Genomic DNA, 18,410 nt, shown 5'->3' with positions numbered 1-18,410 from the left:
TCTTTAATATTGCTAATGATATCTCGCCAAATCGGATCAGTTTCCTGCAATATAGACATATTCTTACACATATGTAAAAAGTCCCTCCTATGTACCTTATCTTGTACTAAGAGTATTCGATATTCCTCCGAATGTTCCAAAATCTTTGACATTGAGGATTGCCCTAGTGTAAGCCTCGACAATGCGTCAGTTACAACATTATCTTGTCCTTTTAGGTACATAATCTTAATTTTATATTCCTGCAATGCTAACCTCCATCTTAGCAAGCGGGTATGGTATAATTTGCAAGACATTAAATAGCTCAGAGCCTGGTGGTCACTGAATACTTTGACTTCTTTACCATAGATGTAATAATTGAATTTCTTTACCGCCCAAACCACTGCAAGAGCCTCTAATTCGGTAGCGGAATATGCTCTCTCGCAGCTGTTTAGTGTGCGACTGGCAAATCCGATTACATCGATTGTTGTTGGGTCGTTGCTCCTGTCCCACTGAAATAAACAAGCGCCCAGACCGTATGAACACGAATCTGTCGCTATGCAAAAATCTTTTGTCATGTCTGGGTGTCGCAGTATGTTTGCATTCACCAAGGCGTTTTTGATAGCGTCAAATGCGCGTTGACATTCTTCTGTCCACACCCAGTGCGCATTTTTACGCAACAGGCTCAATAAAGATTCGTTATTCATTAATTGGTTTGGAACAAACCGTCTAAAAAAGGATGCAAGACCTATAAACGCTTTGAGTTGTCTCTTAGTTCTCGGACTAGGAAACCCACGAATTGCGTCAAGTTTTTTGTTGTCAGCTATGATGCCTTGTGGTGTTATTATGTGACCTAGAAATTTAATCTGATTACGTCCAAATTTGGATTTCTCAAGATTCGCTGTTACTCCCGCTTGCTTAAACCTTTCTAAGACTCTACTCAGTAGTTCTACGTGCTCCTCCCAGGTGGCAGTAGCAATCACCAGATCGTCTGCATACACTGTTACCCTTTGCAGCAAATCCGGACCTAAAACCGCGTCGAGGGCTGTTATGAAAACTCCTGCACTTACATTTAAGCCGAAAGGTAGTACCCTAAATTGGTAGCTCCTTCCCCCAAATATAAATGCAGTATATTTCCTCGACTCGGGTGTGAGCAGGATTTGCCAGAATGAACTTTTCATATCAATAGATGTCAAATATTGTACTCCATGGAATTTTTGAACTTGCTCATCTAAGTTTTCCGGATGAGTCCTGACAGGTACAATAATTTCGTTTATGTCTCTCACATCTAATACTAACCGTACCTGTCCGTCTGCTTTTGCTACCGCCACCAAAGGACTACTATAAGGGGATAAAGACGGTTCTATTATACCCCACTCGATCAGTTTTCTTATTTCTTTAGCTACTACTTCCTTCTTGGACCAAGGAATGGAGTACGAGGCTCGACAGTAGGTTTTGTGAGGTTTCACCTCGATATTGTACTGATATCCCTTAACAATTCCTGGTCGTTCTGAAAATACATCTGCATAATTAGATAATAACTGTACCAAATCCTGCTGTTGCATTGAATTCAAATTTTCGGACTGTTATACTTTGTTCACTAGTGCGTCCACATTTGCTTTTAATTGATCACTTTGTACGTCTGGATAATAGAGATTTTGTCCTTGACAATGATTATCTAAATGTTGTATCCACTGATTCCTACACTTTATGTTAATAGTATTACAATTAGGCACAGGTACCTCTTCAGATCTGAGCATGGACAATTCTATCCTCCTACCAGCGTTCATCAAACTTAATTTTCCCCGAGAAAGATCGATTATTGCGTCCCTTTCTCTTAAAAAATCTATCCCCAAAATGCAGGCTACCTTTAAACCCTTTACTACCAGGAATGAGCTCGCTATGGCTTCTTCCCCTATATACATCTCTACCCGCACATGGAGTTTAATTATTTGTCGCTGTGCACTTATGGCTCCAGTGACTTTACAATTATTCACGGGAAAAGTCAGCATATGCTTTTCTTTCCCCAGTACTCTGAATAAGTCCATACTCATGACACTGACAGTAGCACCTGTATCTACGATTGCTTGCACATCAATATTGTTAATTTTGATCTCTATTATCGCTTGTACTTTGTCTTTGTGCTCCTTTATGCACGTGGATGGTTCAGTTATTAATTCATGTCCCATCTGTACCCCGTCATTATACCTAAGGATACAGATTCCCGATGTTTTGTTCTGTGTCGGGCTGCTTTCACTCCAAACCTCAGCCGACGATGGAGAGCGTATCTCGGCTGAATCTAGTTTGTTGGATTATTGCTAGTGGATGGGTGTGGCTGCTCTGTGTCACTGACCTCCACTATGTGTAAGTTGCGTTGCGTCGGCCGCCACGGTTGCGCAATTGGCGCATTTTGTGGTGGCGGTCGGTTATTGTCATATCTTTCACTGTTTTGACGGTCCGGACTGGGCCTCTGGTTCTGTGGCCAAGTTCGGTTTGCATCATTATAAGTATTAGTGTTCCACGGCCCCCTGGCATTTTTCCATCTACTATTGTTTGGTGGGCCTGTTTCATATCGGTCATCGTACCTCCTTTTCCGGTCATTACTCACCGGCGGACTATTGCCGTTCCGGTCTCTACATCTATTCCCGTTTTGTACATAATCTTGTCTCCTATTGTTACCTCCGCCGTTTCCATTACTTGGTGGAGGCGTGTTATTTCGACCATTTCTGTAACCGTTTCCGTTACTTCTAGCCTGTTCAGAGGCTGCCTTAACATCCTCCTGAATCAGGTCAATTGAGTCCAGAACAGACAAGAAATGTTCCATATCGTTTTCGGACACGTGTATAAGTTTTTCCTTTACGTGTATCGGCAAGTGTGATTTCAAAAGTCTGATCAAATCCCGGGAAGAAATCTGCTCGTCCCAATAACGGGTCTTATTAATGTACTTCTCAAAATATTTTCGCAAATTGCCTAATCGTGGAGAATACGGCTCTGGATTATATACCTCCTTCCGTAATCTCTCCTGAATACATGTTGACCAATATTTGGCCAAGAATGCCTTTTGAAGTTGCTCATATGTATCGCAACGGTCAGCTGCTTCGGTTGCCCATAATGCAGCATCTCCTTGTATGTAAGACATAACGAACTGTATTTTCTGTGCATGACTCCAAACGCTAGGCAAAATGTTTCTAAATCCCTTGATAAACACTACAGGGTGAACAGATTTCTTCTCCGTTGTAAAGATCTGAAACTGTCGGTTTCTAATCAGGCTTTCTTCAATCACTACTTTGGAACGGCATTTATTTGTTTCGCTTACATTGGTTGCCTGTTCTGTCTCGCAGTCGCAATTTTTTACTGCTGTATTTATAAGCCTATCATTGTTGGATCTGGCTGGCGTGGCATACAGCTGTGAGTCGTCGTGCCGCAAGCTGATTTCTAGCTCGGCAAGACGTCGGTTGACATCCCGCTGCCATAGCGGAATGTCAGTGTGCACCGCTTTTTTAAGGTTCTGCACTTCCTTATTTGAGCCCGCATCTTTGGCTTCAATCGCGGCGTGCACTTTTTCGGACAATTTGTGCTCAATTACTTGATTTGTGTCAATCTCTAATTGTTCTACTCTGTTGGTCAGTACACTGATTTCATCTACGATACTGGCGTTAGCCACTAGGATACTATCTACTCTTTCGCTTAGTTCTTTCACCGCTTTGGGTATGGTTTCATAGTTTTGCTTCATACTAACAATCTCACTTTGCATAGCTTCCAAAGATTGCATTAACTGCAAGTCTCTCTCTGCTTGTTTAGCATCATGTTCTCTATCGCGTCCTGCTTGCATACGTACAAATTCAGCTACCAATCTCTGGTCACGCTCTGCTTGTTCAGCATCACGTTCCCTTTCAAGCTCTGCTTGCATACGTACAAATTCAGCCTGGAAATTGAGCATGCGCTAGAACATAACTCTTAATGATTGCACTTCTGACACCTCGCCACTCTCTGGTCCGTCTCCAGTGCTTGCGGGTGGCACAGTATATCCCCTATCAACTGAATCACTGGGTGGCAATGGCAACGTTTCTTGCCCTTCTGCCCCCAGATTCTCACATTGTACTTCCTGAACTACGTCACTAACATTACTTTGTGTCCCACTTTCTAACTCGGTATCACTACTTATTGACTGTTGTCCATTATCCATGTTGATATCCTTCTGACTACGCAATCTAACCATAGTAAACAAAAGAAATAAAATCTGAACTAAATATCCTAACACTCAGGTTTCACTGACATAATCACACAAGAAATGGTCATTTGTTAAAACACACTTATTATATACTATAATGACTAACTACTGAAATGTCCTGTTATTTTAAAACAAAGCACTAACAACAAGCACACCACTAATGAACCGAGAACACTGCGCTGAGGCTACTTTACTACCCACAGGACAACTACACTGTAGCTTTACCTTTTGGTGATCTATGTTGGGTGCAGCTGCCCCCTGATGTTGTGGTAGGTAATTAATTTTTCGAAATAATGAGCTCTCTTCTTCAGCTTGCCTCTGGGTATATAGTGTTCTCATGCAAAAAATCATATACAGGTATTACCACACAATATTGGTTATGCAATACATACATGGAAAAATTATTAAATGTTCTCCAACAAAGTTCGACTATAATAATTCCCTAGTTATCTCATGGGTATTTAGTGGCCACTGCATATTCGAGCCGCACGTTGGGCGCCAATTTAACGAAATTGCCATGTAAATTTCGTTAAAGAATAAAATTTGCTTTTAAGTTAATTTTCTTTACCTTACTTTCTTTGCGTGCGAACTTTGTTGTAGAACCTCTCTCTTATTTACGTGTGGTAATAAAAAAATTCACTTTCAAAAGAATTAAGTACATTTAAAAATTACGTGAACTCATATTGACTGATTAAGAATATTCAGTTGAGAATTAAGTCCTTTACATCATTCGGCCTTGGCACACATTTTCTAAATGCAGTGGATTTTTTGTTAAATATTTACTGAATTCTATCCCGGCGTTAACTATGGAACACAAGATTATCTCTATTAGCAGAAAATGGTTAATTATTGCCAAGCCGACATTTAATTATCACTGATCAAGCCTACTTCGCTATACATTTAAGTTATTTGAAAGAACCAAAATTGTTAAATTTCAATGTTAACTAACATTAACTATCCGCCTACGAATGCACAAACGTATAATTAGTTTAAAATCAGGATCACTGTAAAAGAAGAACAATTTCTTAGTTCACTGTTAATTTTTATCTATCTGTTCCTGGTTTACGGGTTTGGTTGATTTTCCTTTAGCGGAACAATTTTTTAAATGTGCCGCCGCTGCAAATCGATCGGTCGCGGCACAGCCCAGCAACACCGCTAAAAATGCTGGAAATTCTTTAAAGAAATTTTATAGATGACATGGGCAAGCTAATTTACATTAATAATACACACTTTTGATAAATTCTGATATATTTAGATCAAACAATAATTCAACTCACATTAATTTGTAACTTCTGCTCTAATGGCGGCTAAACCAAGACAGAGACAAAAGAAGTCTACGCATTCATAAATCGCTTCAACACAGCTTCCTATCGCATTCAGCTCTACACAGAGAAGACCAAAGAATACGCTGTACATGGTTCTTTTATACTACTGCTGACTATTAACATTTCTTTGTAATTTGATAATATTATTCTCTTTTGGCTCACTGTTATCGCAGATACTGATACATTTCACAATCACATAATAAATATAGAAAAATTACTATCCTAAATACAGAGAGAATATTACTACAAATATATTACGATAATAACAAATGTCTTTTACACAAAATAGAATAATATTTTTTGTTCAATAATTACGGTATATACAACTTGCTCAGAGCGGCGTATATGGTACAAATAAACTCTTGTGCATTAATTAGCGTGAGTTTGCCAGGGAACGTTACACCCCCTGCTGAACCGTAACAGATTTAGACTGTAATATCCCTGCAGCTGTGGAGTGAAGAAATTGACAAACCCGGTCGCTTTGAGCTGGCTTTCCGTCCTCAAAAAATGATATTGCCCTACGATTCCAATGGACAATCTAATACCACACCGACAACGACATGTCGGTTACTTTGGGCATTTTGTCACTGTGTCCGACTAATATTGGAAGCTTTATTTATTAATAATCGAATTCAGATGAAAACTTACCCCACCAGATGGCAGAAGGTTTGTCAGAGATTCGTCGACCTCATTCATTCTGTCCAGTAACGCTGTGCTGCATATGCACTTGCAAACCTTATCTCCCGTTAGTAATTGTTTAGCAACCTTCAGCTTATAAGTCTGAAATTTTTATCACAGTCTTCTACATGAGAGGGACTTACAATACTTTGAAATGGCGACGATCTCGTGAGCTTCGTTGCAGAGCTGCACTTACTCGTATGATGTCTTCCGGCGTTCGAAGCGTCATTACACCACTTGGACATTGTTCTTTGATATGAAACAGTCAAATGGCGGTCTCTTCCACCACGCATTGCACTTTGTACAGCCGAAACGCTCTGAGCACGATAGAACTCCTCCATTGCCTCGATATGCACCTGCACGGACGAACGCTCCATCCTGAAGTAAATGGCATACTATGTGAATCCGACTGGACGCGATAGATAACGCAGCAAATTCTTCGGAGGATTGTCAATTGAAAATGTACTATTTCCTGTGGGTCATACTGCGTTTTTTGGTAGTAGTATTAACGTGAACGACTTACACTTTTTGGAAATCTAAACAAAATGGTGAGCAAGATGTATAAGACAGGCGAAATACCCACAGACTTCAAGAAGAATATAATAATTCCAATCCCAAAGAAAGCAGGTGTTGACAGATGTGAAAATTACCGAACTATCAGTTTAATAAATCACAGCTGCAAAATACCAACGCGAATTCTTTACAGACGAATGTAAAAACTGGTAGAAGCGGACCTCAGGGAAGATCAGTTTGGATTCCGTAGAAATGTTGGAACACGTGAGGCAATACTAACCTTACGACTTATCTTAGAAGAAAGATTAAGAAAAGGCAAACCTACGTTTCTAGCATTTGTAGACTTAGAGAAAGCTTTTCATAACGTTAACTGGAATACTCTCTTTCGAATTCTGAAGGTGGCAGGGGTAAAATACAAGGAGCGACAGGCTATTTACAATTTGTACAGAAACCAGATGGCAGTTATAAGAGTCGAGGGCCATGAAAGGGAAGCAGTGGTTGGGAAAGGAGTGAGACAGGGTTGTAGCCTCTCCCCGATGTTATTCAATCTGTATATTCAGCAAGCAGTAAAGGAAACAAAAGAAAAATTCGGAGTAGGTATTAAAATTCATGGAGAAGAAGTAAAAACTTTGAGGTTCCCCGATGACATTGTAATTCTGTCAGAGACAGCAAATGACTTGGAAGAGCAGTTGAACGGAATGGACAGTGTCTTGAAAGGAGGATATAAGATGAACATCAACAAAAGCAAAACGAGGATAATGGAATGTAGTCAAATTAAATCGGGTGATGCTGAGGGGATTAGATTAGGAAATGAGACACTTAAAGTACTAAAGGAGTTTTGCTATTTAGGGAGTAAAATAACTGATGGTGGTCGAAGTAGAGAGGATATAAAATGTAGACTGGAATGGCAAGGAAATCGTTTCTGAAGACGAGAAATTTGTTGACATCGAGTATAGATTTAAGCGTCACGAAGTCGTTTCTGAAAGTATTTGTATGGAGTGTAGCCATGTATGGAAGTGAAACATGGACGATAACCAGTTTGGACAAGAAGAGATTAGAAGCTTTCGAAATGTGGTGCTACAGAAGAATGCTGAAGATAAGGTGGGTAGATCACGTAACTAATGAGGAGGTATTGAATAGGATTGGTGAGAAGAGAAGTTAGTGGCACAACTTGACTAGGAGAAGGGATCGGTTGGTAGGACATGTTTTGAGGCATCAAGGGATCACAAATTTAGCATTGGAGGGCAGCGTGGAGGGTAAAAATCGTCGAGGGAGACCAAGAGATCAATACACTAAGCAGATTCAGAAGGATGTATGTTGCAGTAGGTACTGGGAGATGAAGAAGCTTGCGCAGGATAGAGTAGCATGGAGAGCTGCATCATACCAGTCTCAGGACTGAAGACCACAACAACAACAACAACAAACAAAATGGCCTACAACACTTTGGTGAAACGAATTCTTCACCGTTTGATCTTGTTAAACACGCGTGACAGTATTGATCGAACTTAAGCCGGCACCGTAGCTCAGCGTGTTCGGTCAGAGGGTACTGTGCCCTCTGTAATAAAAAAACTGAGTTAACAGATCAACAACGAACTTAAATGGATGTCCTACGACGTCAGCCCCGAGCAGATGCAACGAACTAAAGCGAACAAAAACGAAAATTAAAAATCGCCGACACAGTAGCTCAGCGAGTTCGGTCAGAGAGCCGGTTGGCCTCTGTAATAAAAAACTGAGTGGAAGGATCAACCACCGAACACGAACAGGATGTCTTGCGACGTCCGCAACGACCAAACACAACAATCACCAACGAACAAAATGAAAAAAAAAACCTAGCAGAGATACGCTGATAGAACTGTAGCAAGTTAGTTTAGCCGACACGAAGGTGTAATAGCTGTGGTCATAGTATTTGAGTGGGTAACCTTGGAAGAAAGACTACTTCGTAATAATTCCACAGTGTGGAGTAAATGTGGGTAAGTCATATTCGACGAAGACTATGTGAGTATTCTCTTACTTGCACACTATGTCTCGCATATGAATCGTATGGATAATGCATGTCACGTGTACACAGAGAAATAGCGCAGAAAATAGCCCACACTGGCACGCAATATACTTGGCTATGAGTAGAAGGTAGGTAGTTACGGGTGCGATGAGAAACAGCTGAACAGAGAGTTAAATTAGTAACGATTCGTTATCCCAAGCACAAAAACACTATAATCTGTTCCCGATATTCAGTGTTATTTTTCTTTTTGTATTATATCGGTTGTCACTTTCCGGAAGCCAATCAGAGGCAAATTTATTTACATACGGGCAACTCACTGTCACAGGAAATGGAACATATTTTAAATTGAATCAACTGATAATTGCGTTCCAACTGACAAAGCAGTGTGACCATATTCCGACAAAATGTCAAACGAAGCGTAGGTAATTTGCATTCTCCAAACAAATCCAGGTTGTTTGACGTTGTCAGTTTCATTTTTCCAGTTACTCGTCGAATAGAGTGTTCTGCAGTGTCGGTGTGTCACAGTTACTTTTAGCATTAGTCTAAAGTATCATTTGTAGACAAAAGTTTCCCTTTGACATCTTTTATATTACATTACACGTGTGGCTAACAGAATTATAACATAGCGTTAATTTACGGAAAAATATTAGGCCAAATTGAATACTCTTAATAGTTAGCAAAATACTGAATAACTATACTTCAATTAACGAGGTGTTTACGTTGCAAATAGACTACTGCCAACCGATTTATAACTGATGTTACTCTCACACAGATCAATTATTACTACAGTATACCGGCAGAAACATTTTGTTATGCATTTCTTCTGAAACATGAAGTTTATGGGCTTCAAAAGTCCGTCGTTGTCAATATTAATGTACCGAAACATGGACGATTCAGTAACTTCAAATTTTTCTTAGTGCTTCCGGTGAATTAAATTAAGATTCATGAAATTCCCGTTGTTATTAGACAGTTCTGCTACTAAAAATTCCACAACCTTTATACACATTTATTCTCTGGTTAACGGCATTGGATAATTGTTTTACATTTAGCGAAATAGTGCTGACGGCAATTGAAAGTTTTATACCAAGCATATTAATAAGAAGTGAAACAGACAGGACACTGTTGTAGAAGCAAAGCAAATAACATCTTATGATCGAGGAATAATTTTGTTAAATGCAACAATTCCGACTAAGTTTCTTGGCAGATGCCCCATGGGTGTATTCCGCAGGCATCACAAAAAAGAGGCAAACCCATTTGTAAACGATGAAGCCTTCGGAACCGGCTGACTCCTATTTCTCACTTGACTGCCTTTTATAGTTACAGCATGTGGGTTACAGTTGAAAACCCGCCAGATCGGTCGAGGGTCGAGGTCCAACTCGGGACAGGAAAAGCTAGCTCTTCATTTTGACTACTAGATGGGGTTTAAGATAACCACATGTTGGTGGAATGTTCCACAAAATTAATTAAGAAAGTGACGTGCAACCACATCCGAGTGGAAACAAGCATGTAACAAACGTATTAAAGGGTCAGTCATGGGAAGTTGTGAACAGTCATAGAGTCAGTGAGTAGTCAGTAGTAATGGTATAAGCAGAGTATCAACGAAGGAGTCAGAAACTGGTACGACAGCAGCTAGTAACGGAGCACTAGCACTTCAACCATGAGAAGGCAGTACTACACCTGGCGATGCAACAAAGACTGATACATGAGTGTCAACTTCACAGTTCTCTTACACATGTTAAACTGCATAGTACTGCACACAGACTATTTTATTCTTAGTTAGCAGTGTTGTGGATTTGCTAGGAGGAACAAGTAACTGAATACTACTTATCTCCTGTGAGTTTGGCTACTGAGTCGGTGATATAATAATTATGGGATGAAGTAACTGAGTTAGTAACTAGGTCAAGTGACCATTGATTTACTAGACAACAGGACATGCGTGAATAATGGCAGTTGTTTGTGAGCTAAAAACCCCAGGAAGTGCATTTTATATTGATAAGGACAAGGACCCAGGTAACTCTTGTTTCTTGATAGTGGAAAGCGTATGTGTGGTAAGACGGAACCGTAGTGAGAGGAATTTCGACAGGAATAAGTTGAAACCATGTGTAAATCATATGAACGAGTAGTTATTAGTTGGTCAGACAACTCACATGCAGATATGTGTAAGGACAAATAAACTTATTTAACGAGCCGAAATCATCTTGTTACTTTGAGACATCACCATAAATGTTAAATATCCTTCTCTGTTCCCTAGCAGCAACTCTAAAACAACCAGGAAGGCTCTATACCCTCTTCAGTCCGATACAAGACTTCATTGGCAGAAAAACAAAATGAACAATGCTGTCGTCAGTGCCCTGGCTGAACTACACAGAGCACACCAAGGCTGTATTGGTACCTAGGATTAATGAAGGGACACGTCAAGCATGCAAACTTTAAAAGGAGGCAACATCTCGAAAACAAAGATTTTCAGGTGTTCGAAACTTACCCCAGTCATCAATACAAGATGATTGTAACAGTTTCCACAACGAACTTCGGTCTCAAAATGTAGCAGAAAATCCAAAGATGTTATGGTCGCACGTGAAGTGTACCAGCAATACGAAACAATCAGTACCTTCTCTGCACGATAGTAATGTTGCCAACTGTAGAAAGGGGATATTAAACACGGTTTATCGGAGTACCTTCACCAATTAAAAGTGCAAGGTTCTTCACATGAATACTAAAATTACCCGTTAAATGTCGATTTAACGCAATAAATAACACAAAACTGCAGATTGTAGATTCACTTAAATAGCTAGGGCTTATAATTACAACCAAAGAGGAATCATCAGACAGAAAAAACTATGGAGAAGGCGAATCAAATAAGGTGTTATAATGGCAGAATACTTAGGAGATGCAACGTATCAACTACAGAAATTGCGTACACATCGCTTGTCCGTTCTCATCGCTTGTCCGTTCTCTCCTGGAACATGGCTTCGCGGTTTGCTATTCTTGCGAAATGGGATGGAAGCAGATCAACATAAAAGTTCATAGTAGAGCAGTTCGTTTTGTATTATCACCAAATAAAGGAGATAGTGTCGGGGATATGACAAGCAAGTAGGGTTGGCTATCTTTAAACGAAGAATTTTCGTTGAGGTGAGATTTTATCGCTGTGTTTCAGTCACCAACTTCCTCCTCTAAAAGAAAAAAAAAATTGTTAACTGTCATCAACATACAGTGAAATGCCTTTCCAAACAAAACAAAAGCAGAGTTCGCAAGGAAATATACAGTTGTTGATTTCAACTACAGTAACCGTCGAATATTAGTCTTAATCTGGTTCCAAGAACCCTGTGCCAAGTACAAACTGGGGAATGGTTGTGCAGATGTAGCCCACGAATCTTGTTAAGTCCCTAAAGAAAGTGTTTTAGTACTTTACCTTCAATGGAGCATACCATATCTGTTAAGATCTAGCTTAAGCAACGTTATCTGCAGCACGAATTCACGACGTCTCAAAATTGTTCCCCTAGATACATTGTTTTACTTACACAGAAATCACCTCTGAAAATAAATTATGACAGATAAAGTAAGAAAGAGATTTTCACTCTGCAGCGGAGTGTGCGCTGATATGAAACTTCCTGGTAGATTAAAACTGTGAGCTGGACCGAGACTCGAACTCGGGACGGAGTTCGAGTCTCGGTCCGGCACACAGTTTTAATCTGCCAGGTAGTTTCAGATAAAGTAAGGTAGACACACTTAAATTATCGACGCAAATAATATAGGAAAACATTTAAATTGTAATACAGTAATGTCTGCTAATTAAGGGATACGAAAAACCAATAAATGAACATGATGCTCGACAATAATGAAAGCGTGACCAACGAATAGAGAAGGAAAAATTAGCTCTGACAATCCGCTGGTCCTATTGTAAAGGGTGTCAAAGGCGAGAAGCTCAATATTTTGGGTAGCTTATGTTATTGAGAGATGTTCTGTTCTTCCAACTTCAGTCTATTTTACTGTCTGATCTTTGTACTATCAACAAACATCGTCTTGCTGTGCTGGTACTGCGATAGATTGAATCCAAGGGAAACTACAGCTGTGATTTTTCACGAGGGCTTGCAGCCTTACCACATTGTTAAATGCTGATGGCATCTTCTTGGGTAAAATATTTCGCACGTAAAACTGTTCCATATTGGGATCTCCGGGCATGGATTACTCAGGAGTGTGTGGTTAGCAGGGACACAAGACTGGAAATCCGGGCTGGACCTCACTTTGCCACATTATGTATGAAACCATAATTTACAGTCCATAAGCTTTATCATGTTATCTACTTTAATCTTCTTACAAAAATCAGAGAACTGTGGCGTTTGTCTTTTGTTCTTCGGGAAAGATATTTACCTTAGCAGCTTTCTGTTTCTTTACTTAGGCTGCTCTAATTGTTACTTATACGGGTTGCTAGGGATTACAGTGGCATTTTGTGCTTTTCCTCTACCTCGAATAGCAGGCGTCTTGTATGAATCTGGAAGGAGTGACAACCTGTTCACAACACGCTTGAATATCTTTGTGGATGTCGTAGGCCTACATTCGTCATCACTTGAAATCTCTTCCGAAGAAGATTCCTCTCTAACTTTCGTAGAAATGGGTTTCTCTAGAAAAATTATCATCAATGTTGAAGCAACCAGCTGGTGAAAAATTATGATACGAAAACACATTCCTATTCACAGGCTAAATTCCTGCTGAATGTAAGGCACTGTCTGCTAATCCACCTGTTCCAGCTCGGCCAAAGGCTTTATTCAATAGTCCAGATACCTGAAACTGTGTTATAGTTTTACCTATGTCTGCATGATACCACTTGTACTCGACTTCAATCAAGTAGGTTTGAAAGGTGCAAAAAAGTAACATCAAGTGTTTGCAACATGCGGGTAGTGCGCCTAGGTAATTGCAACATGATAACACCATTACCACGAGAGTAGTCTACTGTCCTCTAGATTTCTATTGCATGTTGCGTGACCATCCATTAGCAGGAGCTCAGACAAATCCTCTCTACAGTCCACATGGGTTTTGAAGTGTGTGACCCACAAATAACAGTGTTGTTAACTCCTCGCTCCCTGCTTCTGATAGACCCCACTTGGTGCATGACTTTTTGCGTGATGACTTTTTGTTGCCTTTTCGGAACAGTTGTAACTCCAGATTCCTCGACGTTAAACATGCTGTTAGCTGTAATTCTATTCTCATCGATTGTTTTCTCACGAAGGTCTCAGAACTGATTCACATTCTCTCTATTAAATCCATTTGCTCTGGCCGTTGACGTACCTTCTGGCTGACGGAGGGAAAGCTGTGGATTTCGTTTCATATAATTAAGATAGACACTTCTCACCTGCCATTTTCTTCCCTTTGTTGAACGACTCAGGTAATTTATATTTGCCTGCTATGTCGAATACAAGACTACATTAATCTTCGAAAGTAATTCCTAAAATACCTCTCTTCAAATAAGTGACCTGCAGGAACTTTTAACATCTCAGTCATAAAGGTGATTGTCTTCCGAATAACTTAGTTTTATCTGAGAAGGTGCTTTTACTATCAGCATGTCTCTTTATTGTAGTTCTGCGTACTCCATATACACGCGAAACTCGTTAAGTACATGGTCACCGTTTCTGTGTGCTACCGTGGCGACCTTCAGGTCAAATTCTGTCCATTTTCAGTACATTCCTGTTTTGCCAACTTCGAAACCTAAAAATACTACCCGTGTTATTATTTAGTGTAAACATTTTGGCATCTTCAAAACGTGTTACTTATTGTAAAAGTGCACTTAAAATGTTATTTGTTATGAGTTTCTCTTAAACTGAACTGGCCTAAACTAGAAAACAGGCATTGGTCTAATTTCGGCAACTCAACGTCGTATCTGTAAAGATAACGTTACAGAAACATACAAAACTAAACTCTAGTTTAGCCTTGTTTAATTATTATACAAATGAATAGCTCTTATGAACTATACTATATATAATTTATTTACCTCCCCGTGATTTATAGAAAAACTTACGATTTGTGGCGCAACACTTGCAGCAAGAACGAAGAAAATACAGTAATGGCTACTGATCTCGCTTCAATGGCTATTGTCGACTCCCCGTTGTGCCACGTGACCTCGACAATATTTCTCGCTAACACATAGAACTTAAAAGTTTGAGCTATCAACACAAAGTGAAATACTAATGTGGTCCAACGTAAGCAACAGTCCAACTGCGCTCAAATTCCGTAGTAAATAGAGGAAGAGTGAAAAATAGTACTGAATGTGGAATGAGGGAAAAGAATGAATGAGGAATACGCGTAGTAGAATTTTGCACAGAGCATAACTTAACTGTCGCTACCACTTGAATTAAGAATCATAAAAGAAGACTGTATACGTTTAAGACATGGAGACACCACAAGGTTTCAGAATGATTAAATAACAGATATTTAGGTACCAGATTTTTCGACTGTAAGACATTTTCAGGGACAGATGCAAACTCCGATGACAATTTATTGGCTATGAACTGTAGATTAAAACTGAAGAAATTGCAAAAAGGTTGGAAATTAAGGAGATGGGACCTGGAAAAGTGGAAAGAAACAGAGGTTGTTGAGATTGTCAGAGGGAGAATTAGGAAAACATAAAAGAGGAATATAGTAGAAGGTGAATGGCTAACTGAAGACAGCGGAGTACCTAGGAGCTAAAAAGACAAGACCTAGTAGAAACACTTGTATATCAAAGCAGTTACTTGACTGAAATGAGAAAAGGAGACACTATCATAAAGTAGAAAATGAAGCCGACGAAAGGCAATTCAAGCATGTAAAAAATTGATGCACGGGATGTGTAAAAAGGCTGAGGACGAACAGCTAGAGAAGAAGTGTATGAACATGCACTGATCAGCCAGAACATTATGACCGCCTGCTTAATAGCCGGTATGTCCACTTTTGGCACGGATAACCGCGATGAAACATCTTGGTACGAATGCATGAAGGTATTGGTAGTCTGCTGGAGGGAGCTGGTATCACATCTGCATCACAACTCAATCACTTTCGGAAAATTCGGGGAGGGGAGCGATGAGCTCTGATGCCACGTTACATCACATCCCAGATGTGTTCGATCGGGTTCAGAGCTGGCGAGTTGGGGGGACAACACTGTATCCATGGATGCCCTCATGAATGTTCCCCAGAGCGTAATGTAGCTGCCGCCAACTTGCCTCCACCCCGTAGGGCAGGTGTCAAGGAGCTGTTCCACAGGAAGACGATAGAATCGGGGCATGTTGAAGAAGATATCGGGATTCATCAGGCCACGCAACGGTCTGCCACTTTGCTAATGTTCGTTGTCTATGGCCACGTGCCCATTTCTGTCATAAATCCCGATATCGTGGTGTTAACATTGGTACATATATGTATCGTCAGCTGCAGAGGTCAGTCGTCAGGAGTATTCGGTACACTGACTGTACAGGCAAACTTGTACTCCACCCAGCATTAAAGTCTGATGTTATTTATGCCACATTTCGCCATCTGTCCTGTTTTATCAGTCTGCTCAACCTACGACGTCGGACATCTGTAATGAGGTGTGGCTGCCCAAACCCACGACATGAGGATGTGGTTTCACCTTGGTTTCGCACTCTGCGAACCCGAGAAGTCCAGCAGTTTCCGAAATGATCGTGTCGAGCTTTCGGGGCATCACATTCTGCCCTCGGTCAAACTCAGATAGGTCCCAAGCACCGTGCTCACCGACACTCCATGCACCACGCTTGTGTCTGATTAACAGTGGTTCCTCGCCAAGTGACGCTACTATCTCCTGGACGCGTTTATATTAACAGTAGGTCGGTGGTCACAGTGTTCTGGCTGATCACTGTAGACGCAAATATACATAGAAGACTGGTTTCTGGAGAAAAAACAAGGATCTGTATCGATATCAACAGATCACATGGAAGACCACTAGCAAGCAAAAAAGGAAAGCATAGATAGGAAGAATATATGGAGGGCCTACATAAGGAAAATGAACTAAAAGGCATTATCAGCCTATAGAAATGGGAGAGGTAATACTGGAAAGTGAGATGGGAGATTTGATGCTACGACAAGAATTTGCCAGAGAACTGAAAAGACTCCCAGCTACTGTTTTCCTTGGGAGAGACAACAATGGCTAAACTATTCCACCTGGATTTGCAAGTAATGAGACACTGAAATACCTGCAGTATTCAAGAAGAATGTAGTAATTCCGATTCCAAAGAAATCTCGTTGTGGTACATGTGAGTCCTATCAGTTTAATGGGTCACGGTTGCAAAATACTATCACCAATTACTTACATGAAAATGGAAAACTGGTAGAAACCGATCTCAGGGAAGTTCAGTGAAGATTCTAGAGAAATGCAGCAACATCCTACGACTGAGCTTAGAGAGTAAGTGAAGAACATGAAACCCTACTATCATTGATTTTGTATATTTGAAGAAAGCAATGTCGACTTGAATATACTCTTTCAATTTCAGAAGATAATGAAGGTAAATGCAGGAAGTGACACGTTATATACGACTTGTGCAGAAGCCAGACAGTAAAGTCGAAGTTAATCAAATGTAATACAGTTAAATCAGTCGATTTTAAATTAATTTCATAAGGAAACGAGGTACTAAGAGCAGTAGATATGTTTTTCTCTTTGAGCAGCAAAATAAGCGATGATGGCTAACAGGTAAATCTGTATTAGACGTGAAATAATCTTTCTCCTTAAAAATCTCTGTTCTTGACGTTGTAGTTAACGTCTCATACAGATTTACGTTACAGGAAGACTTTTATGAAGATAATTTTGTGGAATGTAGCCTTGTATGGAAGTGAAACGTGGACGATAAGACAAGATGAGAATAGAAACTCTTGAAATGTAGTACAACAGAATAATGCTGAGGATTAGACGGGCAGATCATGTAACCAATGATGATGGACTGAACAAAGCTGAGCAGAAAACAAATTTGTGGTACAACTTGACTAAAAGAAGGGACTGGTTGTCGGGACACATTCCGTGACAACAGGGAATCACCACTCAAGTACTGGGAGGAAGTGTGTGATGTAAAAATTGTAGAGGGAGACCAAGAGATGAATACAGTGAGCAGATTGAGAAGGATGTAGGTTACAGTAGTTATTCTGGATGAACAGGCTTACACCGGATGTAGTAGTGGGAGAGCTGGGTCAAACCAGATTTAAAACTGGACACCAAAATAACAAAACCATACACTCAAAACTTATATTACTCTCAACGATTATATTTTTTGTTTTCTACCGTCTTACACGTTTCAGCCTTACTCCATTCTCAAAGGCTCTACAAGAGAGATATATGAAAGGGTATCAGTAAAAATATACTGGTACAGTTACATAAAACATACTTCGTACGAAAGGAAGAAGCAAGGACTCAAAAAAAAGAACACTGATAAAATACATGAACTGCACATCGCAAGAAAGAGACATGCTAACAAAACTCACCAAAATATTTGTAACACCCTGTGTGAAACGGAACTCAACCTGTCATACATGGATTCAAAGTATCTGATCTACATAATCTGATGGAATCTTAGTGCAAACTGACTCACTGTACACATAGAAGCATTAACTGAAGAAGCCATAAAATGGCAGTACTATATGGTGCTAACAAAAATTTTATGTTTTAAATTCGGAGGTAATGATACAGTTGATTGATACACCGTGGTTTTAAGAGCCACAGCGTCCC

This window comes from Schistocerca americana, chromosome 3 (genome assembly GCF_021461395.2).
Source record: "Schistocerca americana isolate TAMUIC-IGC-003095 chromosome 3, iqSchAmer2.1, whole genome shotgun sequence".
NCBI lineage: Eukaryota > Metazoa > Arthropoda > Insecta > Orthoptera > Acrididae > Schistocerca > Schistocerca americana.
The sequence above is the reverse complement of the archived record's forward strand: the minus strand, read 5'-3'. Positions refer to the sequence as shown.